This window comes from Leopardus geoffroyi, chromosome C3 (genome assembly GCF_018350155.1).
Source record: "Leopardus geoffroyi isolate Oge1 chromosome C3, O.geoffroyi_Oge1_pat1.0, whole genome shotgun sequence".
NCBI lineage: Eukaryota > Metazoa > Chordata > Mammalia > Carnivora > Felidae > Leopardus > Leopardus geoffroyi.
In genome coordinates, this window is record NC_059338.1 from 51,952,018 (window position 1) to 51,980,010 (window position 27,993).

The window sequence follows — 27,993 nt, forward strand, 5'->3', positions numbered from 1 at the left end:
GGTCACTATCTTGCGGTCCGTGAGTTCGAGCCCCGCGTCAGGCTCTGGGCTGATGGCTCAGAGCCTGGAGCCTGTTTCCGATTCTGTGTCTCCCTCTCTCTCTCTGCCCCTCCCCCGTTCATGCTTTGTCTCTCTCTGTCCCAAAAATAAATAAACGTTGAAAAAAAAATTAAAAAATAAAAAATAAAAAGTCTTAAGTGCAGACAGGGTATCTTCTTCTTTTTTTTTTTTTTTTTTTTTAGACGTAGAATACCTTTTTGTTAATCCCTGAAGAGTACTCATAAGCATGTGTTTGTACACACAGTCATACACCCGGAGTTTAAAGACAGGAGTACCACCTCTAAAATGGAAATTATAGCACAGCTAACTCCCTGAGCTCAGCCTACAGCATCAGATTTTGTTCAGCAGTGTGGAGCTTTGACTCCCCTCCCCACCAAGCAAAAGCAGAAGCTAATGCAGGGTAAGCATATGCAGTAGGCCTTTGAAGAACCTTAAAAATGCCAGATCCCTGGGTGTTTGACCAGAGAGGAAATATGCCCATCTCCAGCCATCCAGTGAGAGAAAGGAGGTGGTCACTCCCTAGATATCTTTTATCTACACTCAGCTTCCTGAGATCCCTCATTTTGTGGGATGCCCAGGGTTTAAGATGATGCATTTGTTCTGCTCACAGAATGACAGTATTTCCGTTAGTATATTTTGGGTCTCCTTTCTTTCAGAAATGGTTGACTATTCCATATGTGTGTATGTGTGTGTGTGTGCATGTGTGGTGTGCATGTGCATGCACGCGTGTGTGCATGAACATGTACTGTATAGTGCGCACAAGCACATATGTGTATGCACGTATAGACGTGTGTGTGTGCACTAAGGTACTGAGATTATGTAAAATACAGACAAGCCAGCTGATAGAGTCATTCTTAGAACCACTTCATGTGATTGTTGTATTTTTCTTTCTCTCTGAATCAAAAATGCTGCAGAACTGTGGAGCTGCTCTCGTCTTAATTACCGCAAAAATACTGCTAATTAGAAACAAGGGAAGAAGTGTTAGGGATTTGTCTCCAAATCAAAGACGGCACTATTTTCCAATGCATATTAAAAGACTTGAAAAGAGGCTAAGATGGTGTGGTAGATAGAGTTGTGAAGTGTGTTTAGGGCCCCAGTGGTAAAACGGCTAGAAGGGGAAATTAAATATCTGGGAGGAAGTGTTCTCAGATGTTGGATTATGCCTGCGGCCATAACACCGGATGCTGTGATCCCATCTACCTCAAACACAAAATGGGATCAAGAGATCTCCAAGGAACCGGGGGGGGGGGGGAAATGTTGGTGGTTTGAATAGGGGCCCCTCTAACCACCTTAGCCCAGCAGGCATCAGCAGCAGAGGACACTAATGCAAATATTTTGAACGTATCATCTTCTTTCTGCCCCATGTTTCCCATCTCATTGTTTTCCCACCAGTTCTTTAGACTGAAATTGTTAAAATACAACAAGAAATCTGCTTTTGGGGTCTATTCCATGGAAGACTGAACTTCTAGATGAGCGGAGAGCTGAGGACAGAGCACACAATGTGAAGGTTGCCTGTGGTTTTGTTCAAGTGGCCTCCACGTGTGATCCAGGTTGTGGGCTGAGACACACGATGATGCTTTCCTTCATCCACGGAGACAAATCATGATTGATCTGATCACTCTCAGGGTTTCAAAGGTTTCAATTCTCAAAACCAACAATTAAGTCTGGAGGCATGAGGAAAGGGTTAGGGATGAGAACCAAGCAGTGGCATGAGAGTAATTGAGGAACAGGAAAGAAGAAGGTGGGTGCCAGCATGGTGGAAAAACAAGGAAGATGAATAGAATGAGTCAATGTCCTAAAATTAGATGGCCCCAAAATAGACACCGTATCAGGAAGAGATAAATGACTTATTCCAAACTTATGCCTTACTTCCTTTTGCTTTAGATAGATGGCTTCAGTAGGTTCATAAAGTAGTCGTTGGCTTGGAGTCTAGGCTGTGTGACTGTGGATAAGTCACCCAAACTTTCTGAATTCCAGATTCCTTGTCTGTATGTTATTCAAGTCCCTGACTACCTCACAGGTTGCTACAAGGATCAAACAAGGGAATGTGTGCACAGGGACTTTGTAAGTTGAATAGCACTATATGCATGGTAGGCATGATTGTGGGCTTTGCCACCCAAAACCGAGGGTTATCAGAGAGAACCAGGGGTATCTGCTCACATAAAAAACTTGGCTTTCAAGCCTTGATAAAGTCATCAGAAATAATCTTTTCCCACTGCCCACCTCAACCATGGAATAAGAGGAGAGCATTCTTATTGTCAACATGCTACATAAATTAAATATTGTCTTCTATGGCCTCCTGATTGCTGACACAGAGTTTGAAAAATTCAAACAAAACTATAAGGCTCATCATGGAAAAAAACAATTCCCTGGCTCATCCCACAAAGCTCTGAAGGCTGTTCTTCAGAGGCAACCACTTTTAGCCATTTATTTTAGTATTTGCCTAAATAAATGTAGATCATATATTTAGACCACTATTTCTTGAGGTTATTTTTTTTTCTTTCAAATTTGAGAAATCATATGTCAATTTTACTCCTGTGGAAGGTACAGATTTAGTTATTTTACAACCCTGGCTTCACTCCATCTACCCCCCCCCCCCACACACACACTCACTCACACACACAGGAATGCTCACACATACACACAGACATTTCCCCTCCCATCCTTCCAGTATAGTTGATCACAACCATTGTTTAAATCAATATTTAGTATTTACATTCTTCCGCCTTTGCAAATATTATTCACAACAAAGCAGTGTGGGATACAGTGATCATGGCTGATCTCTCATATACCTTCTTCATTGTCCCTAGAGTTCAACATTTGATCATTTTATTTTCCTTTGTGATTAATTACAATTCTTAGTAAACTCTTCGACAGACCCATGAAAACATAAGAACAGCAAGGCACATCAAGCAAAGTGTCACTTCTGTGTTTTCTTGGGGGGTCACCCCCCCCCCAGAGGCTTCAGTCTTCCTGCTGGTGGTGCTCTGGGAACTTCCTCCAAACCCCCTGTCTCCTGTACCCAGTGCCCTCCTATGTGGCACACTCCTTTGCTTGGTGGCATACATCCTTTTCCAGCTTCCTGAGAAGTGATGCCTCAGAAGTAAGATTTTTAAGGCTGAGAACTTAGATATCTGGAGATGTACTTATTCTTTCCTCACTCCTGATTGGTAGTGTGGGTATAAAACTGGAGATGGAAAATCACCTTCACTCAGAACTTGGAAAGAACTACTCTATGCCTTTTGGAAGCTGGCGTTGCCCTTAGAAAGCCAATGCCATTCTGATTTCTGATATTCTGCAGGTTTCTTGCCTTTTCCCTCTGGCAGCTTTTCAAAGAGATGGTAAGACCTTTTAATCCCTGATCTTAAATTTTATGGTGGCATGCCTTGATGTGATTCTTATTTTCATTTATTTTTCTGGGCACTTAGTAAGCCCATTCCTTCTGGAAAGTCATGTCTTCCAATAGAAGAAAATGTTATTATGTTTTTCTTTAATAATTTTCGCTCCTTGATTTTCTTTGTTCTCTCTCTGACTCTTGTTAGTTGAAAGTTGGACCTCCAGGGATGAATCACCTAATTTTCTTATCTCTTCGTTCCTATTTTCTATCTTTGTATACTATTTTCTGGGAGATTGCCTCACTTTTATCTTCTACACATTCTGTCGATTTTTACATTTTTTTCTGTTATCTTAATCTTTACTATCCAAGAGATTTTTCTTGTTTTCTGAGGGTTCCTTTCTAAATAAAATCCTATTTTGTTGTTTCATAGATGAAATATTGCTTTCTCAAGTTTTTTTCTGTTCCCTGAATTTTCTGTTCCATCTGATTCTCATTTCCTCATTTGTTTTGATCCCTTCTATACTAGAGCCCTTCCTCAAATGCCTGGTAATTCTTTTCTGTCTATTCACATCTTTTATTTTTTATTTTTTAGAGACAGAGAGAGAGAGAGAGAGAGAGAGAGCGAGCAGGTGGGGAAGAGGGGCAGAGGGAGAGAGAGAAAGAGAGAGACAGAGAATCCCAAGCAGGTTGTATGCTCAGCACAGATCCCAGAGCTGGGCTCGATCCCATGACCCTGGGATCATGACCTTAGCTGAAATCAGGAGTCAGATGCTCAACTGACTGAGCCATCCAGGCACCCCTAGTCATATCTTAAATACCAAAGGGCCACTAGAAAGCTAATTAGATGCTGTATGCATATATATGCACGTAAGCACACACACTGTGAGGGCAGGGTGCCTGAAGGACTATGGAGTAATTAGTAGGGTAATCATTTGCAGCCCAAGTCGCTTAATTAGGAGACATTTCAGTTCTTAAGAGACATTTTTTCCAGTCTCCTCCCCAGGGGGTGAGAGTAATACATGCCTAACTGAGAGGGCAAAGTAGAGGCAGGGCAGTCTCATGGTCCAGGATATATGTTTCACTCAATATCCCTGCTTTCATCTGCTCACAGCTGTGACTGATGTCAAGCCCACAGGCCATCTGATTCCTTGTCACCAGAGAGTGAGCTTCTTTCCTTCTGTAGAGGTGACGGGAGGAAAGCTATCCGACAGGATGGGGGAGGGGAGGGTATCTAGGGGATGTAGCAGCAGCTCGTGCAACTTTCACCCAGTCTTCCTGTCCGCTGTGCCACCTGCACCCCGGTCTTCAGAGGCACCTGTGTATCTAGTTCCTGAGTCTTTCCTGAATCCCAACTTTTTGCTTCTCCTTCTGTAGGTACTTTCTCTGCTCTTCTAAACTGGTGACCTATGTGCATCTGCTTCACATCTTTCAAAACCCTTCTCTGCTCTAAGTGTCTCCTTCATGGGTTTAAATCTCTGTGTCTTCTAAAGAGAGTACTCATTTTATTGCTGCATAACAAATGACCACAAATGTAGCAACTAAAAACAACACAAAGTGAGATGAACATCTCACCATTTTGGGGGGGTTGGGAATCCAGAATGTTTTAATCAGCTCCTGGGCTCAGTATCCAATCAAAGGCCGAAATAGTGATGTTGGCCAGCTGCACCCTCATCTGGAAACAACTAGGAGGAGACCCACTTCTAAGCAACCTCAGGTTGTTGGCAGAATTCATTTCCTTGCAATTGTAGGACTGAGTTCCTCATTTTCTTGCTGATTGGTGACCAGTCTCAGGCCCTTGCCACGTGGCCTCCTCTACTTCAGCCACAGAAAATCTCATGTGCACTGATTCCTTCTCATGCCTCAGTGATGTCTCTGACTTCCCTTTGTGCAATTAGCCAAAACAAATCTTTACTTTTAAAGGGCTCATGTGACTAGGACAGGCTCAGCTGTATTTCCCTATCTTAAGGTCAAGTGTGCCATATAATATACCTTGTTACAGGAATAAGACCTCATATTGACGACCCAGGGATTGTGCGGGGCATGTATACCCAGGGCTGGGAAATCTCGGGAGCCATTTTAGAATTCTGCCTAAGGGTGAGATTTTTTTTTTTTTTTTTGAAGGAGCAGAAACAACTGCATGTGGTTTAATCCCACATGTTAATTAGAAGCTCTCGTGCCCTCATTAACACATGTTACTGTTACAGGGCATGTGAGTTAACATCAGTGCTCCAGACATAACAGCAAACTTGACCTTCAGCTCATCACATGTGGGTGCTGCTCTCTTTAGTTATGGCTCAGGAAGAATGAGTCTTCCTCCTCTCTCATCCAAATGAATGAGCTTTATGTGCCTAAGAATCCAAAGAAGACTTGAGTGGATTCCCACATTCCTCTCTGGAGAGCATAAGCCTATTAGGAGCCCAGAGGGGTGTCTGGAGAGCTGTGGTTCTGATCTACTCTTAGCGGTCCAGACACACAGGTGAGGTCTCTGTTCTGGCATGTGAACGGAGGTTGTGTACCAGCAGTACCCAGCTGCACATAGATGTTACCAATAAGAGGTAGCACTTTGGCAAAGGGATGTGCCGATTTTTCTTGGGTTGGCAGATCCCAATGGTAGTGGTTGTATCCAGTGATGAATCACTAATTTCTAGAAACCTTGACTGGAACCTGAAGGGGAGATAAATGTGAGTGGGGTGTTGCTCTGAGCATTCCTGAAGACAAATGACCAGTCACGACTAAAAGATGGTTTTACATTTTCTGAGTGTAATCAAGTGAGATGTAACCAATATTCCTGAGTTCATTAGCCTCATGTCTCCTAACCTTCACTGTCGGGTGTTCCCTCGTGGGAAAGCTCTCTGTAGATCTCAGATTTTTTTAAAATTAAATTTTAGCTTAGAGTAAAACCTGTGGGAGAGCCACTGGCAGGTAACCAGCCGGAGAAGGGGGCTAAAGGGAGGAAACGTTTGCACACAATATGGCCTTAGACTAAAAGGCCTGAGACTAAAAGACAGAGGTGGGGAAGCAGGAGTAAGCAGAAAGATTGGCAAGGGGAGAACAGGCTGATTTCCATATCTTTCTGATGTGGGTGCATTTCTCACATTAGAGCCAAATGGACACCAGCAAACCAATGAAATGTGTTCAATACTGGAAAAAAGTCCCAGGGGAGCCTCTTCTTGCTGCTACTACAGGGAGTGGCAGTGAGACATACATTACTCTACACACATGAAGCCTTCATTCTGAGCAAGGGTCTCTGGGTTTACTTTTCAGAAAATCTACTTTATCCTGGGAAAAGAAAGGTAGGGAGACAGGGTTCTGAGACTATCTCCCAGGGACGATATGAGATTCTTCCCTGCAGCAGGCTGTGCGACAGCCTATCTTCCCTGTGCTAACTTCATGGTCTGCCTGGTCCCCTGGGGACAGATGCTAAGAGCCTGGATGTGGTCTTGCCTGGGTGGGATTTCAGTGGCTTCTCACCAGGCCTCTCTGCCTTGAGTCTTTGCCTACCAGCTCCACCTGTCATGCAGCCACATTTAGATTTCTAAAACCCAAACCCAAATATAATCACATTAGATTTTCCTACTTAAAGACCCTTGGTTAGACCTCAACTGTCTACAGAGCCAAGCCCAAGACTGAGTTTCTGATCATGATGTTCAGTGCTCTTTACACAACTTCAGCAGTGTCACTTTTGGTTGCCACTCTCCATACATAGGCTGCACCTCTCCCGAATTCACTCTGTCCTGTCACACTTTGGTGCTTTTGCACATGCTGTCCCTTCTTCTGCCTAAAGCATTCTTCTTTTCCTTGTTTATACATCAGGAAGTGTGCTGCGTCCTTCAAGTACCAACCCCAATTTCACTTTTTATGAAGCCCTTACCTTACCACTGACTTCTACTTCATCTTTTCCACATGAAGGCACACAGGGAGGAGCAGAGTGGGCTAGCTGCTAATTAAGGACAAGGCTAGATATGCTCAAGATTGCCCGGAAGGCATTATGGACTCTCCCAAAGAGGGTGGCAATAGTCGAGAACAAAATAAATCCAGGGACACATGCTTTTGACATGACTCAGGTGGGGAGTGGCAGCTGAATGTGGAGGGCATTGGGGTAGGAGGTGCTGGGGTCAGAGATGCTCACAAGAGCCGTATCTGGTGGGTCAGGACTCTGCCAGGCAGAGCTGCAGGAAGCAGGCCAGGCTACCTGGGAGACAGAAGTCCCAAGGCACAAAACACCAATGTTTGTGGCGTGTTTGTTTAGACAATAGTTGCTCTTTTTAAATTTTTTTTTTCAACGTTTATTTATTTTTGGGACAGAGAGAGACAGAGCATGAACGGGGGAGGGGCAGAGAGAGAGGGAGACACAGAATCGGAAACAGGCTCCAGGCTCTGAGCCATCAGCCCAGAGCCCGACGCGGGGCTCAAACTCACAAACTGAGAGATCATGACCGCGAGATCGTGACCTGGCTGAAGTCGGACGCTTAACCGACTGCGCCACCCAGGCGCCCCAATAGTTGCTCTTAAATAGAGAGTCAGGGGAGGAGGTAGGGAGACAAAGTCAAGTGCAAAGGAAGGAAGAGGGAAAGGGACCAACACTTTGTGGAGCAGAACCAACTGTTCATTTCACTGCAGCTCAGCAACAAGAATAAATGGAGGGAAGTCTTCAGACTTCCCAAGAGCCCAGGGGCATCCTTTCCAGTTCAGAGCACTGCCACACACGGAGGTGACACGGGGAGACTTGACAACTCACAACGCGTCCTGCAGACCCAATAGTGATGAAAGGCCACCCGCACTTTGAAATGCCGCCTAAAAGGCACCCCGAGCTTGGGTACTTAGATGTATGGTATCAGTTTAGATTTCTCCAACTTTGAACTCTGAAAAGCAACTCTGCCCTCGTGGTCTTTCTGCCTTTGGTCTAGGCTGGAGGGGAGTTCCACATCCCATCAGCTGTGTCCTGATCTTCACAGAGCATGAAAAAAAGGGGCATCTGTAAGATGAGAGATACTGACAACCTGCTTCTTGCTCAGTGGAATCTGTGCCGGCAGATTCTATCTCTCTGTGTCCACTTTTCACTAGGCTTTTGTGCCACACCACACCTAACCTCACCCCGGAGTCAAAGTAGCCTCTTATGTGTGTCTTCCCATCATCCTGGGGAGCCCCTCCAGGAAAGGGCTGGGCCTTCCCCCTCAGAACCGCCAGCCCCACATAGCACTTGGCACGTAGTGAGTGAAGTGAGCCTGGTTCTCCCTCCTTTGCCTACCCTTTGATTCTTCTGTAGTCATTTTTATCTAGCTTTTTTCTGCTCCTTTTCTTTTTCATCTTTGCTTACCTCCCAATTCCAGCCAGACTGACAGAGGCTGAGGGGAGACTAAAAAAACCAAGCTGGTACCCCAGCTGGAAGGTTCAATGCCCACGACTTGCCAATTCCACTCTCGAAGAAACCAGAACTGTATCCTCCTTGGGCACTCCCTTTATACTCGTCTGCCACACCCCTCATTCAGGACGCCTATGACCCTCTCTCTGGCACATCATCTTCCCAGGTAGGGTTTATAGCTCAAAATCTTTCTTTACCTCTGGGAGAGGCAATATACCATGATTGTTAAGGACCTGCTCGCTGGAGCTGGTGGCCTTAGTTTGAATTCTGGCTCTGCCACTCATTAGCTGCGTGAACTTGGATGAGCTGATGACATTCTCCATACCTCAGTTTGCTCTATATAATGCAAGTGATGATAAGGGTACTTACCTCATAGAGTTGCTTTGACGATTAAATTAATACATGCAAGGCAGTCAAAGCTGAACTGGGCACTTGGTGAGCGCTACATAAGCGTTTGCTGTTATTATTGTTAATGTTATGATACAGATATACCTATTTTCAGGCATTTAACCTCAATACTTAATCTTCAATCTCTCCATTTCCAGGAAAGCTTTCCCCTCAGTCTACAAACAGTTGCAAGTCTCTTTTCTCCTAAATAAAATTCCCTCCTACTCTATCTCCACCTTAAGCTGTTTCTCTCTCTCTCTCTCTCTCTCCTTGTTTGCAGTCAACACTATGAACAGAGAAATCTACCCTTACAATCTCCACCTTCTCACCTCCCATTCATGTCACCATCCATAGCAATCTGGCCTCAGCTTCCAGCATGCCATCAAAGCTGTTCCCCCTCAGATTACCAATAACTTCCCTATGGCCACATCTAATTACCTTGCTGTCCCTTGTGACCTTATTGACCACTTGCTTTTGCTTGAAGTGTTTCCTGTATTTCTGAGACGCTATTCTTTCCTGGTTGTAATCGTCAGCTTTTGCTATGTCACGCTAAAGTGATAACCGCCAATGTCGCTGGCTTACAACAATGAAGGTTTTCCTTCATGCTCATGTTCCACATCAGCTGAGGGGTGGACGTTGCTCTGCTCCTTGTATGTTCCTCATCTGGGGATCCGGGGTGAAGGAACAGAGGCTGTTCCAGCAGAATCACCCAGTGACTCCTAGGACTTCTTTTTGGATGTTGTGTGGATCCCCTGTGCTCATATTCCATTCGCCAGAGCAAGTCACATGGTCCGAGTCTGCTAATTAGAGATGAAGGAAGTGCACTCGTCCACTGGCAATGACCAGGGACATACACTGATCTTCCAGAAAAGATAGCTAATAATAGGAAACAATAATACCATCTACCACACTGATTCTCCCTCTGTCTTTCCAATAGCTTGTCCTTAGCCTCTTTCACTAGATCATGTTCATCCCCTCACTTTCTAAATTTCAGTATTCTCCAGAGATTCTGGCCCTACAGACCTTCTGTGGGTAATCCCACCCATGCTCTTAACCTCAATAAGTATCTATATTCTTATGACTTCCAAATTTCTAGCACAGATTATCACTGGGCATATTTAGTGGTCCCTTGAACTTAACATGTCCAAATTCAACTCACTTTCTTACCTTCCTCCTATGCCTTTATTCTCCATCATGACTAATGGCAATGCTGTCAATCCAAATATGAAAGTCAGAAACCGGGGAAGGTTTCATTGTACCTCCCCCCACCCATTCCATCCAATAAGCCAACTAGAATCCATTCTACCTTTAGGATAAATCCTTTGTCTCTTCCCCACTTTCTGTTTACTCTGATATCACCTGGCATTGGGCCTTTCTTATCCCCTGCTTGAATTTTGGTGATCACTTCTTCCCCAACCAGCCTGCCTGCTTCTGTTACTCTTCACTTGAATTCATCTCTGCACTGCAGCAAAAGATATCTCTCCCTCCTTTTCCCCGAAATCTGATCTTCTCTGCTTAAGAAACTTCAAAAGCTCTTCCATGAACCAGAAGTAAAATTCAGGCCCCATATTATAGCATTCGAGTCTCTTCACAACCAGGATTCTTCTAGTCTTTTTATCACCGTGTCTTGCTACTCACTATCTTGTACCCTCTGCTTTGTTTGTATTAGACTTCTCCTCAGTATCAGATGCCCCATGATACTATCATGGTTCTCAGCTCCATATATTTACTCACACTATTCCCTCCATGCAAATGCTTGTCTCATTGTCTTTGTTGGCTGAACTCTTATGACCCTTCAAAATCTAGTCGTAGCACCTTTCATAAAACCTTCCCCAACGTTGCTCATTCCCTTTACCCTTACTCTACAATAGGCAACCGCAACCTTTGTTTTAACATTAATCACATCACGTGATCATTCACGTGTCTTTCTCTTCTTTAGGGGTTAGGAGTTCCCCAGAGCAGAGACTGAGTTATCGTCATCTTCAAAATGGCTCATGAACTAGAGGAGTACATACGCATTAGATACTCAGTCAGTGTTGGTTAAGGGAATAAATAACAAATAAAAGGCACACTCCAGTCTATGTCACATGAACGCAATAGGCAGACTTTTCCAGTTATTGCTTTCACTCTCTGGCTGCTTGCTGGCTCTAGGAGACATGATCTTCCTGCTACATGGGAGGACTAACTTCTTGCCTTCATGTTGAAGTAGTCTCTGCAGCCTCAAGAGCCTAAACCTGATATTTCTAGCCTTGTAGGAATCCTTAGCAAATCTTCTTCTTCTCGAGCCTGTCTCTTAACCAACAAGGGTCCTCTGCAGCTACACTCCCTGCTCTCAGCTTTCCTTAAAAGTGCCCTGCTGGCTGACTTAGGCCCTCTTCAGAGTCTCCCCTGGAGCCCTCTACTCTTGGATTACACCATCACTCTTGCCACCTCTGGGTTTTCTCACTGTGTCCTTTCCTCTCCATCTCTGCCAACACTGGCTATATGCTTTGCCCCAAAATAAGAATGTGGGGTCTCTTGTCCAAACATTAGTACATTACTAAAAATTTCAAAATGGCAACAGCAAAGCGGTAAGCCAAGCCTTCTGAGTATGTTACCGTATGAGCACATGGTTCTCTGCCTGTGAAGTTGGCCTTCAGCTCTGTCTCTCACTTCCAGGATGAAGGCACATAGGGGGGTGTGGGGGCAGGGTCGAGGATTGGGCGGGAGGAGTGGTGTTAAAGTAGGCATGTATCAGTTCTTTGGGAAAATGAGTTAGCCAGGGTAAAGAGAGGATGCATTTTTGCCTGATGCGGACGAAAGCATTGGAGAGAATTTGGTAGAATAAGTTAAATCTGATTAAGGCTTTTATTGCAGATGGAAAAGGGAGTTTAAAAATTTGTGTATGTAGAGGCTTCTGGGTGGCTCAGTCGGTTAAGCATACAACTTCGGCTCAGGTCATGATCTCATGGGTTATGAATTTGACCCCCGTGTTGGGCTCTGTATTGACAGCTCAGATTCTGTGTATCCCTCTCTCTCTGCCCCTCCCCCACCTGCTCTCTGTCTCTCAAAAAAAAATTGTGTGTGTGTGTGTGTGTGTGTGTTATATAGATGGTTAATATATATGAGTTTTTGGTAAGTAAAGCGTTTTGACCAATGCCACATAGAAGTTATTTTAAAAGTAAGAATAAGCTGTCTCATTAGAAGCATTTTGTAATTATGAAGAAATTGCTTGCCATCATTTGCATCAAATCAGCAGATGTAAAATGACACTAATTCCATGGCTTGGGGGTGTGGGCATTTATCCCCTATCAGGGCTCTGTTGGAATGGCAAAAGGAGAGGCCACAGGCTGAGTGGGGTTTGAAAGCTCATTTAATTCCGTCTTCCATTCATTCCACTAAACACATTTATTGAGCACTCATTTCATGCCAGTGACTCAGACTCAGAGGTTTCCGCACAGTGAGGGGTAGTGAGAGATCAGATCCGGCCCCAGAGCCGGAGATGGGCTAAGCGTATCTAATACCAGACAGCCTCCTCTACCCCCGAACCTACTGTAAATTCAGAGGGAAATAGCCTCATTTATAGAGTTCTTAAAAAAAACACACACACACAGTGAAATAAAACGTATGCTTACAAATAAAATACCAGTGGGGGTGGCACAGAGTGCCCTGGTGGAGACAGAGCTGGGAAAGGGAGGGCCTGGGTTGGGAGTTGGGAGAATTCTTTTACCACTTCTGGTCTTTCCCTTTCCCCTTCCTCCAACCTTAACTAATTAATGCAAATGAGCGGGCCTCCCAAGCTGTGCACCACGCTGCTGCCACTTAACACAGTCTTGCTCTTGCTCTAATGCTGGGAGAGCCTTTCCGGGGCGCCTTGCATTTACAGAGCACCTCCCGAGTCACGACCATTATGTCATTTTGATCCCCAGTTTGGTAGATAGTTGAACCATATGCAATTGCCATTTCTGTAAGTCAGATATAGCCAAATGTCGGCAATTTCTTACACTGTTCAATCTAACGGTGGTGGTGCTATTATCCTCATCATTCTTTTCTCAGAGGATGATAGGGAAGGTTAGAGAAGCTGTACCCATCTCACAGAGCCAGGCCTGGTGTTTGGATCCCAAGCCGAACTGGTACTCCGATTCACGCCCTTTCTGACGTTTGGCGCCCCGTTGGCGTTATATCGCAAATCAGCCCTGTGCAGCCACTCACACGCAGGTTGGGAGTCTCGTCTTGTGTTAATGTGCTTTAACTGTCTTTTTTTCAGCCCTAGATTCAGTGATGGTTCTCTGTACAAACTCATTCATTTTTAATCAGTTGACTGTAATGATTTGTTACAAATGATCTTTAATTCTCAGCTGCGGTTAATCAGTACTGAAAAGCACTTTTCCTGTTATTTTATTTGGATAGGACTCTTAGTGAACTACTTGCCTGCCATTACTTAATCACTTGTTTGTTTTGCCTCTGCACACAGTTTCGAGCAGCGTACGTCAGTGTGCAATGTGGGCATTCGCCCTCGTTCTCCAAGCCGTGGTAGGTGCAGGGAGCCGGGGCGGGGACCGTGGAGGGTCGTGCTGACGTCTGATGCTAACTGACCTCCTTCTGCAGGCCAAGCACAGAGCCGGGCGCTGAGGATAGGACAGCTTATACATAGGCAACTGCAACACAACTTGAAAGGTTGTTATGAGAGCACGTGGTGTAGGGGAGAGGGAGCGGAGGTGAGGGCACTTAACTTGTCCCTGGAGGGTCAGGAAGTCTTCTTGGAGAAGCCAAATCCTGGACAATCAGTATTAAGCAGGCAGATGTTTCTAGGCAGATGGAACAGCAGATGCAAAGGCCCAGACAGCAGGAGAAAGGGAATTGAGACCGAACAAGCCTGGAGTGCAGAAAGGAGGCAGGGGAGACCAGCAGAGAGCGGGTTCAGGCTAGTGAGAAGGACCGGGTCATGCAGGGCCTTAGTCACATCTGATACCTTGAAAGGGAAAAAACCTGAGCAGATTTACTTTAGAAAAAGCCTGGAAGTGGCATGGAGAATGACTGGAAGGGGCTGAGAGAGGGGCAGGAAGCCCAGAGAGGAGGAGGAGGTAGAGGAAGAGGCAGGAGATGCTGGGGCCCGAGCCCAGTGAGTATCTGCAGGATGGCGAGGAGCAGGTGTCCCGGAGAGCAGGCTGGCCTGGAAAGGAGGTTGGGCACGGAGGCAGGGCACAGAAGAAGAATGTCTAGTTTCATTCTTCCAGGGCCAGGCCGGGGCACTTGTTTGCTGTCCGAGAGACCAAACTCTCCAGCTGCAGGCCAGGGATACCTGTAGGTGGGAGCGGGCGGACACAGCAGGGAGAGCCCAGATCTCAGCTCTTCCTGAGCCACCAGCTTTCTTGAGGCCCTGAGGTCTGCCTTGTGTCATCTTACAGTGGTGCTGACCAATGAAGGGAAATTGAAAATTTCCCCTCACCACCCCCAGGTTCTGGTATTTCTGGCCCTCCTGGGAGTCCAGCATGACTACTGTAAGATTTGAGTCAAACCCTGGAGCAGAATGATTCTAGAAGGTACTTTTCAGAATCACTTTGTCCGGAGATGTGATCAGTGATGCTTCAGGACGTCAAGCCCTGTGCTCGGCGGCAGGGAGAAGTGAAGCCTGCCCAAGACTTCTTCCACAGCCTGTCTGTGTTGGGACCCACAATTCCAGAGTTCAGGGGCCATATGGATCTTCTCTTAGCAGAATGGTGCTTGCCAGGGTGGTGAGGGAGGGCCTGGCTGACGAGGGCATCAGCGTAGTAATACAAAAGCAAAGATAAAAAACCAGACTGTACCTGCTCCCTCCTCTACATTTGAGACCCATTTACCTTTTTTTTTTTAATCCAAGCACAGAAAGTGTGAAGCAGATTTAATTTGTCTCCATTATCTCCATTTCTGATTGGCCTTGCCATACTCCTTTTATCCTTTTGATGTCTGCCATGGAGGTCATTAAGTATCCCTTTTCTCTTGGAGTCTCAGACCAAAAGCTAAGGAGACTAATTCGTGCTATAGTGTAGGTGACTTACGCTTTGGTTTAAAATGCAAATATCTATGGAAAGGGCAAGTCGTAAGACAAAGGTATAAATCTAATGGTAGAAAATTGAGTTTCAGCACAGGAACTTGGAGGGTTTTGTGAAGAATTTCCAATCATACTGTATAAACAACTGCCTGGCCTAAGGATGGGGCTTCTTGGTTCTGACCCATCCCCAGAAGGTTTCTTTAGAATGTCAATGATACAGATCAGAAGGATCTGTGTTTCTCTGCGACCTCACTGTGAGAAATGGATTTCAAATAGACTCAGGATTCACCAGGTATCTCCACAACTGGCTCTGTCTGCATTCAATGCTCTTTCCCATTTCTGATCCTTGGCACTGCACTTCTATCTTTATATCTTAAATTTTTTTTAACGTTTATTCATGTTTGAGAGACAGAGTGTGAGTGAGGGAGGGGCAGAGAGAGAGGAAGACACAGAATCCGCAGCAGGCTCCAGGCTCTGAGCTGTCAGCACAGAGCCTGACGCGGGGCTCGAACTTGTGGACTGTGCAATCATGACCCGAGCTGAAGTCAGATGCTTAACCGACTGAGCCACCTAGGCATGCTTGGCACTCCTGTCTTTATCCAGCCCCTCTCTGCTGTGAGTTCTCTCAGGTTCCATGATCAGTGTTCCAGGGTGCTTTGTTCATACCTCCATTAAAGTCTTGACACAGAAGCTCCATGAATAGATCCTTCCATACACATGACTGTGTCTTCTCCATGGACTGTGTGGTCTTCTTTCTCAAGGGCCAGAATTATTTCTTATTCATTTCTTTCTCTCCTGTGATTTTAATTCTGGCAGGTAATAAGTGATCAGTACGTGTTTTTGGTTTTTGTTGTTCTTTTTTGGTGTTGGTTTTCTTTTCTTTCTCTGGGGAGGGGCGCAAACAGATGATTGCAATGTGGAAAGCAGAGTGGGATTTTGTTTGGGAGCATACCTCCAGAATTTCTCAAGGCTGTGCTGTCATATTGACCTGGCCGTCCGTGGGGCCATTAGATGAACAAGTCACTATCTGTGCCTTCAAGGAATTTATAGTGTCAGTTCAAGTGTAGATGTAAGAAAGCAAAAACACTGAAAGCATGGTTTTCCTCTTAGCCCAATAGAGAAGCTACATTAACGGGGGTGGTCCTGACTTCCCTCTTCCCTCTTACTCTTGGAAATATTTGGAAATGTATATATAGTAGTCAAGATGTGTGTGCAGTGGTCAAAATGTTTGGACATATGTGTATGGTGGCCAAAATGCCAACGTAGGGTGAATCGAGGTGAGATTTGAAGATCAGTTTGCAATACTGTGGACAGTATCTTCCAAAGAAGAATCAACTCTCCCAAAATGGCAATAGCGTAATCTATAAAGCACAAGGCTAGACAACCTTGGATCATACAAGGACACTAAGAATTCAAGGTTTTAGACCAAATTGTAATTTCTGAACACTTAGAACAATTAAAGAAAGTAAGCCTTCATTTTCCAGGACCTTCTTCATGTTAACCCACTGTCAATACACACTTGCCCTGGATTGAACCCCCCCTTTCCACACCTTGCACAGATCATGCTAAGACAGATTCCTCTCAAGCCACTGTAGCCCCAGGGACATTGGCCCGGTAGTCACACTGCAATTGGCCACGCTCTCTGCTCCAATCCTGTACTTCCCTTTCCCATTTCCCACAAGGCCAGCATCTGAACAGAGCAAGTTTGAACACCCCAGCCCTAGTTGTGGCCCTATGGGCCCCATTTGCCTTGTCCTGGCCTTGTACCCAACTTCCTGGTCTGGTCCTACATGCACTAAGTTCTTGACCTCTGGCTCTGCCTCCACTATTTACCCTGGTGCAGATATCCTAAATATTTTCTACTTCTCCAGATTTTGATCTTGGACACTCTCACCTAAAAATGAGTCATTCCACTCAAAATGACAGTGGTGCCTCCACTGAATTTATACAAGATCATTGGTTTAATCCATTTCCTGCTTGACCAGGGGACTCCCCACCTGCTCTTCCAGCAGCAGGCCCCAGGAGAGGACCCTGGTCTGAGAAGTCCCCGAACTGCCCCTGACAAGAGAGGAGGACGCAGGTGCTGTGTCTTCGGCCCAGTGTTCTAGTCCTGTGTCCTCCAAGCTCATGTTGACTGATGGGGAAGCAGCAGAACATTGGCTCACACCCCAACGGAAACCAGAGGAGAGACCTTTCTCAAATGCTTGGGAAGTTGACCTTGTGTCACTCTAGCAATTGATCCACCCTAAATTGTGGATCCAATGATATGTAACAAGTTAAAACTGAACTTGTCCCAAGAAGACAGGAAATGCTGGGCCAGTTGTAAAGTTGTGCCCCCTGGGTCAGGTGCTTTGAGGGGAAATTGGCTATCTTTGAGGAAGACCAGAGAGCTGCCATCAGAGAAAATATACTCAGCCTCTGGCCCTGAGGTCACACTTTTGCCAGCCAAGTATTGGGTTAGCCAATTACCTGCCCCAGGAGTCATTTAAAAGAGAGAAGAAATACTGCCCTCTGTCCATACCCGGGCAAGGCAGAGCTCTATATCAGATGAAGAGCCAGGGCTCACCTTAGATCCATAGCTTTCTCTTTCCCTTTTTGGACTCATTTTCAGCTTCTTTCACTAAGGAGAGCACACATCCTTAGGCAGGAAATTACCCTGGTGATTGATGTCTAGTAAATGCAATTAGACCCCAGTTTAGTGCTCTCCAAGGGGTGCCCTCCAGTGTGGTGTTCGGAGTTTGGTGATCACTTAACAACCATGCACCCGAGGCCTCCTGGTTATGAAGAGTTTGTCTGTGTCAGGCTTTGACCACCAGAACCTCCCACTCTCTTTAGACGGAGGGAGGCTGTGGGCAAAGAGATAAGAATGGCAGATGGGACAGGAAGATGGCAGAGAGGATGCTGGGAGGGAGACATTCAGAATAAAAACAGCCTGGTTGGCCAAAAAGACATGATGACTCCCAAGGGAAGGCCAGAACATAAGCTGGGGACCGGTGGGGTGTGGGGACGCCTTCCATGGCTGAAGTTCTATAATATTTGCTAGTCAATTTAGTGCTTGAAATATAATCCTTTAATTCTACTGCCTTGGGGGCTTTGGAGGGATAGATAAAGAAAACTGGCCCAGATGCCCATCCCTGAGGTATTTGCATTGTAGTTGGAAAGGTTAAACACCCCCCATCAAACTTCCAGGCCACAAACTCCCATCGGGCTTGGCCACACGCAAGCCCATGGAGTAGCATACGCAGTATTGACCCATCTGTGGAGCTAAGAGAAGGACAAAGGAGGCCATCTGCATTCCTCTTCAGCCAGGGCCAGTTAACCCTTTTCATGTCATGGCCCTTTTCGGCCTGGTGATGCATGTGAACCCCTTCTCAGAATAATGGTATAAGTGTAGAAAACAAAATCTGTAAGATTACAGAGGAAACCGCATTTTTATCGAAATGCAGTTATCAAAATACTAAAAAACCAAATTTTGCTGTATGGTAATATATATGCTTCTTTATTAACACAGTAAATAACAAGATTTGCTGGCAGCTCTAATAAGTACTGTAATTTTGAAATAGTAATAAGCTTAAACAATATTTCAACATATCTGCAGCAACTGTAATGAGATATAAAAATATCTGTGATTTCTATTGGTGACAGAATTACAGCTACTGCTCAGACTATTATGACTTGTTGCCCGCATTTAAAATTAGAGGGACTTCTAAATTTTTGTTAGAGGTCGGTGAAAAGGCAGATATAACTTTTTTTCCATATGCATTCATGAACTCTCTGTGGACCGCATGCTAAGAACCATTGGTGTAAGACTTGGTACAATAAGTTATAACCGTACTTTCTAAAGTTTTAAAAATCACACTCATTTTCACATTGTTAAAGCGAAATACAAGCATGATAGAAATGTTAAGAAATTTAGATTAAGTGGGAAAAGACAAAGAAAATTAAAAAAAGAAAAATAAGCACATGACTCAGAGAGAACCACGGCTAACAGTTTGATTTTTAAGACACGGAGCTCATTGCTAATCCTTTTTTCATGCACCAAATCTACTCCACTTAGGGTTATTAGATTGCAGTGTCGCTCAGAAGGATGTCAAAGAACGACGAATGCTCAGTGAAAAAGCAACTCAAAGCACTGTGAATGTAGACTGGAAACTACATGAAGCCTAATCGTAGAAAAGGAACCTTGCTCTTTACAGCACAGCCACCCACAGGCAGGGCAAAGCGCCAGGCAACAGAGCAAGGGAGATCCAGCAATCCAGAGGACACGCTGGAGTCTTCCAGCCCCACGAATAGGAGCTATCCCCCTCCTGTTCGTCAGGATGAATTATCTTAAGTTGGAACTGTGCATTGTTAATATCTGAAATTACCCACTTGGTGGGGGATACTGACTGTGCTCCAAACCTGTCAGGTGCTTAGATCAGATCCTTGATACGTGTTGGCAGAGCGGGAGGTCTCATCCAAAGAATCCACTGCAGAATAACGATAATGAGGTAGCAGGTACCTAGGAGGTGTTGCGCAATCTATACAGACATCCAGGCACATGTGGGCAGAGAGGGACCATTGTGCTGCCCCGAGTGATCCCCTGTGGCAATACTGTGCAGCTGTCTCTGAGGTGAAAGCTAGTCTGATACATATTCGGCTGTCCCCGGTTACCTCCGGAAGACTAAAGCCTTGGAATGGCTTGTCTGGTCCCTCTTAAACAGCACCCACAGAGGATCCCCTGTGGGCGAGTTCAGAATAGAGCAGAAGCCAAGCCCCAGCTTACTTTCCCCGAGTCTTCCAAGCAGTGGCCAAGTTCTGGGCTCTTGACTTGCCACACTTCCCGTATGAACGTGAGGTTGTGAAGCCAGTAACCACCAGCTTGGGGCCTCACCACACCTCCTAGAAAGAACTTCCATGAGGCTGGGGCCAACATCACTATAGCCACATTGGGAAAGTGCCTCCCTTCCCTTCTCCAGCTCAGACCTTATAGCAATATCTTTTTCTGACCTCCAAACAGAGACCTTGCCTGGGGGGGGGGGTGCAGAGGAGGAGGAGGAGGAGGGTGTTAATGAAATACTGCAGGCATAGTCATCAAAATGTGACTGTGAGCTTTCTTAGAGGGACCTTGCAACCCCCAGGTGGCAGGCCCTGCTTCCTCTGAGCCTAGCTAAAGATCACAGCCTACGATAACAGGCCAGCCAAACTCCTGAGTGCAAGGCAGCTCCAAATTTCAAAATGTTTTTAATAAAACAATGTGGAAAGGGCAGACTGCTCATTTTGATTCTTCCCACTGGGTCGTTCAATTAAAGCTGAAATTCTGGGGAAACGTGAACCACCCTGACCATATTTTCCATTAGTAATAATGATAAAAGATAATTATTGAGCCTGTCTGTCAGATATTCCAGACACCCGCACCTTCACTTAATTAATTGCTAATTAAGATATGAAAGAGGCGGTGTCTCTCACACATCCTGACTTTATTAAGCCTCAGCAAATCTTCCTCGGGGAAAACAAACCTAAACCACCAAGGCTTGGGTTTGGGAAAACACAGATGGAAGGGGGTGAGGCAGGGAGGAAGGTCAACTCTGAATTGCCATCATTTACCATTCTGATGATGCCCCATGATCCTGAGAGGCAAGAATGAGGGAGAAAGAAGAGAGAAGCAAACAAGGTTTGCATTCCTACCTTCTGCTATACACTGAGCTAGGTGAGCTTTTCACTTATATTATCTGAGTTAATCCTCACAGCAATCCTATAAAGAGGTATTATGATCCCCATTTTACAGATTAGAAAAGGTACTCTTGGCAGGATTCAGTAAATATCTTTTCCAAAAATATGTAATTGGTAAGAGCTGGAATTTGAGTCAAATTCCACACTCTTCCATTTATTGTTCCATGGAGGTACAAGAAACAGAGTTGGTTTTTTTTTTTTTGTTTTGTTTTGTTTGTTTTTTGTTTTTTGTTTTTGTTTTTTTTTACCAGTTCTTTACCATTACTGATAAAAGCAGAAAAGCATCGTGGTAGCTAGCCTTCAAGATGACCTCCAATTACCCCTTGCTTTTTAGTATTCTTACCCTTGTATTGTCTCCTCCCACATTAAATAGAACTAACCATGTAACCAATAGGATATTGTAGAAAGGATAAGGTGGGTCAGAAAAGATGTGGTTGCTTTCCCCTGGCTCTCCCTTGGGTCACTCACTCAGGGGAAAGCCAACCATGCTGTGAGGATACTCAAGCAGCCCAGCAGAGGGCCACATGGGGACGCCTCCTGCAACAACCAGTACCATCCAAGTGAGCCCTCATGGAACCAGAGTCTCCCAACTTAGCAGGTCTTCAGCCTGCTGAAGGATTACAGCCTTCACTGACATCTTACCTGAAACTTCATGAGACTTTGAACCTGAACCACAGATAAACCACTTCTGACCCACAGAACCATGAGATAAAAATGCTTATTGTTTTAATCCAGTGAATTTGGGGGGTAATCATTATACAGCAATAGATAATGAATTCATGAACTCTTCATATCCTGCTGAATTCCAATGTCTTGCCAATACCAATGGGTAGGATTAGAAATCCTTCTAAGAAAACTTCAATGTATATGCCTGAAGATAAGAGCCCCAAATAATAGTCATTTAAGGTCCTTTGAGTTTAGGAGCTGACTATGGGTCCGATCACCAAGAGTTGCCTCAATTTTCCATTTTCTCATCAAGATGACTAAGTACAATTTGTTGGCCATTGTACTGAAAATCTGATCCATTTTTAGCAACCAACAGTTAAAAGAGGAAAAATGTGAATTGACAAGAATTTAGCACATTGGGTAGTCTTGTCTAGAACTGATGAGCACCCTTGCAATCACGTGGCTATTCCTGGGACATCTCTGGCAATTTGCAATCAACAAACCCAAACCACCCAAGTATGAAGGTTTACACTGAATGTCAAAATGAACTATTTCTATGGAGTCCAAAAGCTCCTCAGGTTTTGATTACTATGTCCCACCCGGCCTGGCAGTGTTCTTCTTCTGCCCATGATCTGCCTAAGCCAGAGGGGAAATCGACACAGGGCTTTGGAGAAAATCTGTGTTTGTGATCAACAGACATCTAAGGTTGCACTCCTCAGACCACCCAATTCCTCAGATCCTGCCCAGGCAAGCAGGGACAGAGGGCCCAACCAACAAAGCCCCTCGGATTTCTGGACTCACATTCAGTAGAAGAGGGGTCAGCATTTGATGTGGAGAGAAAATAAAGTGCACATTTTTCTGGACATATTTCATAGGAAAGCTTTTTTTGTTTCCTCCAAAGATGAGCTGTTACAAGCTGACCCCAGAAAATAGCTATCAAGGGAATGTTGGCCATAAAGAGCAGGAGTGCAGGTAGATGAGTGGGTTGAGAGAATGAACAGAAAGAACACAGCAATTTTCTGAAGTTGCTGGGGAGTCAGGTCACCATGCTCCTTAGCTTTGTGTGCGTCTCCTGTGGTTCCATTTCCTCTCTCCCTCGGTCCCCCCTGCAGTGTGCCAGCTGAAAGGATATGGGAGCAAGAGCCCTGCACTCGGTATTTTTTTTTTTATGATTTTTTTTCCTAGAATGTTTTATTTTATTTATTTATTTTTTTTTTAACATATGAAATTTATTGTCAAATTGGTTTCCATACAACACCCAGTGCTCATCCCAAAAGGTGCCCTCCTCAATACCCATCACCCACCCTCCCCTCCCCCCCACCCCCCATCAACCCTCAGTTTGTTCTCAGTTTTTAAGAGTCTCTTATGCTTTGGCTCTCTCCCACTCTAACCTCTTTTTTTTTTCCTTCCCCTCCCCCATGGGTTTCTGTTAAGTTTCTCAGGATCCACATAAGAGTGAAACCATATGGTATCTGTCTTTTTCTGTATGGCTTATTTCACTTAGCATCACACTCTCCAGTTCCATCCACGTTGCTACAAAAGGCCATATTTCATTTTTTCTCATTGCCACGTAAACCACAATTTCTTTATCCTGCACTCGGTATTTATCCAACAGCTTTGCCTCGGAACTTGTTACCACGGAATGCTTGTTCATGTTGTGACCCACTGACGTCACTTTCTGTTATAGGAATCCTTCGCCTCGTCACCGGTTATATGAGAACCTACTCTGAGATGGCGCATTTGTGTGATCTCTTTAGGGCTAGATGGCTTGTTAAGTCAAATGGGTCTATTAGTGAGGTAGTGCACATTATATCACAAGGGCTGGTATATCAGGTTCGATATGAACTTCTCTGACATAGCGAGTATGGTCGTGGCTTCAAAAAGACCAGTGCACACTTGCTTGAATTCACTGTGGTCATTGCTCAGCCCACAGTTTGAAGCTTATTTAGGAAAAAATAAAAGTAGTTAAAAAAAATATCGACATATATACAAGCTGGTTAAATGGAAGGAGCACAGGACTAGAACACAGGGGTCCGTAGGCTAGTTCTAATCTCCCCAGTAACTCTGTGTGTTTGGTGCCTGCCTCCATGAGTGGACTTCTTCTCCTGTAACTGCCAGCCTGGGGTCTCTCTCCCCCAGGGCAGGACTCCATCAGGGCAGAGGCTGTGTCCTCTTCTTGTATCCCAGTGCCTGGCACAGACCTGGTTACTCAGAAGGCTCTTAGCAAATGGTTGTTGCCAATGACCAAAACACCGAATCAGAGCATCTATCCGTAGTCACATATGAATGTATGTGGTTATATGAGCATGGAGGAAAGGACCGAAGTCTGCATTCAACCTGGGAGCTGAGGATAATACGGATGGTGCAGGAGGGAGAGGAGGTGGAGAGAGGCAAGAAATAGAAAAAAAATAAGGACATGGCACTAAAAAGCCTTGATGTGTAATACGATCTTTTTTGTGAAAGTATGTGTATGTATGTGTGAGTAAATTAGGGAAAAAATGATGATGCTCATATGTTAAGTCAAAACAAGTTGCAGAGAATTTTGGCTAAAAACTATAAACAAAAACATCATATATCTGTGTCTATATGCCTGATTGGGTTTAAATGAGCATGAAGGAGGGTGTGGGTGAGGGGTGCTGTGAGGCACTTCCCCACAGCAACACTCACCCCCCACCCAGGTGCTGGGAGTGTTGGTAGCTCATAGCTCACAGCTGGGGTCCTGTCCAGGAGTCACCTTCAGCCAGAGGAAGCTGCTTTGCCCAGTGTCTCCTCGGGGGCAGCCAAGGACAGGTGGGGTCCAAAAGCCTGTCCCTTCTCAATGCAGGGTGGCTCCAGAACTCCCTCTGGCCAATCCTGCTCCCTGTCCTCCATGATGAGAGTATGCCCCAGTGAACCTTCATTGCACATAACCTACTGCGTCTGTTTCCCTAGAACGGGACTTGTGATGGTGTGGAAAGATACATAACTGGTCTATCAGAATGTTACCTCAAGGGGCTGAGGTTGGGGGGGGGGGTGATTAGCTTTTTCTGTATAAATCTTTGCATTGATTTACCTGATACAATGAACACATATCCCTTTTCTAATTTTGAGAATATCAAACAAAGAAATGTAAAATGTAGTCAACAAATATATGTTACTTAAATGAGTGAATGACTCTGCTCATACCTCATTGGAGAAATAGGTAATAAAATAGCACATCGAAGGAACTGATTTTCAATCAAGGAACCTGAAGGGGATTTTGCTAACATGTTTGAAGACTTTTGACTTAGTTGGTTCAAAAGAGATTGGGCCAGCTTTCTACAAGTGAAGTCACCACCCTGCAGGGTGAGGAATAAAAGGGCCAATAGGTAAAAGCAAAAAGAAGAGGGAGTTTCAGTTCCATGGAAGAAGAAATTTTCAAATATCAGAGTTATCTGCCAGAAAAAAAATGGGCTGCAAATTTGGGTAGCCACTGTCCAAATTACAGTGACCAGAGGAAGCGTAATTATTCCATTTGGTGAGCTGTCGGGTTAGAACCGGAGGGGGGACACCTGGCATTTATATGTCACTTCCAACACTTACCCACACTGGACACTGGCAAGACTGCCGATGAACACTCTCCTTCCCAATGATGCAGGCTCAGAATCTTTCCCAACCCCACACTCCAAGCAGCCACTGCTGATACACTGGGGGAAGGATTCCCCAGAGATGAAACCTATTTGCCCTTCCAGAACTAAATGATCTTTCCACTTCTTCTAGTTCTAAGGTTCTATGGGGTCTTCCAGGGAAGGCTAATTTATTCAGGAAGAACTTAGTCGAGCAAGCCTACACCCCAGCCAATGGCTTGCTCCTTCCTCCCTCCAGTGCTAATTGATTTTTTTGCAAATACAGGTGAGATCCCTAAGGCTCCGTGTCCCCTTTGGAGAAAGCCCAGAGGATTTGTGGGAAGCAAGCCCACAAAGGCATAATCATCTGGTAATGGATGGGTGGCGATGGTCCCTGGGAATTGTGTACAGGGGAGAACTGGTCCAAGTCCTGCATGGGAGCCAGGCTTACACAGGTTGACAAATTACTGACTCAGAAGCTCCCCACTTGCAGTAGGCGCCACCGCTTCTGTGGGGGGAGGGTTCTAACCTGCCAGGATTATCCTTTGTTACGCATTCATTTCCTCCATGAGTTTTTGGTGAACTTCTCTGCGCTGCACTGTGCTTGGGACAAGAACCAAAGCAGCGAGAGGGACAGAGAGTCCAGAGTGAGAATAGCGCAGATGAAGAGGCTGACGACAAGTGGTGACTTTTTGGATATGGGAATGCCTGAGTGCTGCTCACATTAAGGACAGAAGAGGGGCTCCGATTTAGGGGCAACGGGCGGCTTCCTGGAGGAATTGCCAAGCGTCTGTCATAATCAGATCACCTCTCTATGTTACTGTGGCCACCTGCAAAGACCTCAGAATAGATTTGTCACCTAAAACACATTTCTGGATTTATAATCATTCTGTAGAACGGTTTCTTAAATATTTACCGCTTCATTGTAAAGCTATGAGAATGAACAAAAGAAAATTAATAAAATAAACACAACTCTCCGGAGAGGAAACAAAAGAACTTCTTGTTTTCTTTGCTTTAGACATCCCCCTGATGTACCTCCAAGTTTATTGAAAAAGAGATATGGCGGCTGGGATGGAAAGGGAAACTGAGATTCCTTATTTTGAAACCATCAACACACTTCTTCCCTCCCTATTCCTGTTTCAGGTGGACGTTTGCTGCACGTGCACAGAGGCCAGGTCTCTTGGAGTTGGGATTGAAGAGCGTGTGGGGAAGAGTAAACATCGAAGACACCGTCACTAAAGGTACCATTTCTGTGAAACTTTTCCCATCCATCACTGCAATGGCCAGTTCCAGGCTTTCACTTGTGACTGCATATTCCCAGGGACTGAGACTCTTTGTCACTGCAACAACGGCCTAGGGGACAGCCTCCCTGAAATGAAGTGCTCAAGAGCATTAGCTCCCCTGGGCTTCATGCCGTCTCAGAAAAAAACTGGGGAAACCGGGCACCAAGGTTTTGGCTTTTCATAAAATATTTCTGAAATGCATTTCATGATGTGGTTGGTAATAAAAGTGTATTACTGCTCTCAGTCCCTCCAAGACTAGGCTTGATTCCCAGCCCAGCCGTGCCTGCACTGGGCCTGCAGGAATCGGTGCTAAATTATTCACCAGCCCGACTAAAATTTCTGGAGTTCCAAAACCTCTAATAAAGTATTATGAAAAAATATCCATCTCTTTATCTCTATCCATAACCATTTATATGGCTAGAGGAAAAACCTGTCGTTTTATTTCTTTTAATTTAAAAGCTTTCCTAATTCCTTTTTCACACCACATATATATGTCTAAAGAATTTTCAGGTTGAAATAATAACCTTCTAAAAAATGGTCCATGGGCGAAGGCTCTTGGGATTCAGAGTCGACAGGCACAGTGAATATTTTGCTCCCTTAATAACTTTTGCTGGCTCTCAAACTTGACATGCCGAACTGGGAACTTCTCAACTAGGTATGGCCCTTATTTTATTGTAGAAAACAATGATAATATACCCACCAGCCTTCTCTCTATGTGTTTATATGGTTTCTAAAATTTGTTCTGGAAAAATTAATTTCCAACCTCAGATCCATAAGGTACCATTATCTGTCATGGCATTCTGCAGCATGGCATTCTGAAGCCCCAAGTTTGAATCAATCCAGACCAGCCCCAGCAACACCCTGCCTCACTTGGGGACATTGGCTACAAAGTACCCCAGGCTGTTTAACATACCTTTGAACACAGAAACTTATGAGACGTTAGCACATGAAGCTGGCTATCAGCCATTCACACTTTATTTTTTAAAAAGTTTTTAAATGTTTTTATATTTATTTTTGAGAGAGAGAGAGAAACACAAAGTAGGAGCAGGGGAGGGGCAGAGAGAGAGGGAGACACAGAATTCGAAGCGGGTTCCAGGCTCTCAGCTGTCAGCACAGAGCCTGACACACAGCTCGAACTGTGAATGGTGAGATCATGACCTGAGCCGAAGTTGGAGTCTCAACCGACTGAGCCACCCAGGCACCCCTAGCCAGTCACACTTTAGAGAAAATTGGTTAATTTGGTGTTTTGAAGGTAACAGCTGGTTGAGATCAAGCTCTCTGCAACCAAGCAGAGCTGAAACAGGGTGGACCATCTGGGCGGCAACTAAGGGTAGCTGTTGTAAGAAAGTCATAGGAAATGTATTAAGATGAAGACATTTGAACTTACTAGAACTCTACTGAGAGAAGATATTGTGTAGCTGAAAGAATAGTGACAAGGCACTTACGTTATAAGATTAATATTTCTCCCCACCCTCCCACCTCCGCCAAAGAAACCCATTCAAGTAAAACTCATTGGTTTCTAAACTGACTTCTGAATAACGTGGGTTCAGGGGGGTATGAGATCCAGGGTGCTGTCATCCTCTGCTAAGTCG

General features: G+C 45.0%; 1 protein-coding gene across 1 annotated transcript in view; it reads left to right on the forward strand.

The window, feature by feature from the left end:
• Positions 1 to 27,993, forward strand: part of TNR (tenascin R) — a 410,039-nt gene that overhangs the window by 187,540 nt on the left and 194,506 nt on the right. The window contains exon 2 of the mRNA XM_045452824.1: positions 26,262 to 26,359. The gene's annotated coding sequence lies outside the window, so the exon portion shown is untranslated. The remainder of the gene's footprint in view (positions 1 to 26,261; positions 26,360 to 27,993) is intronic.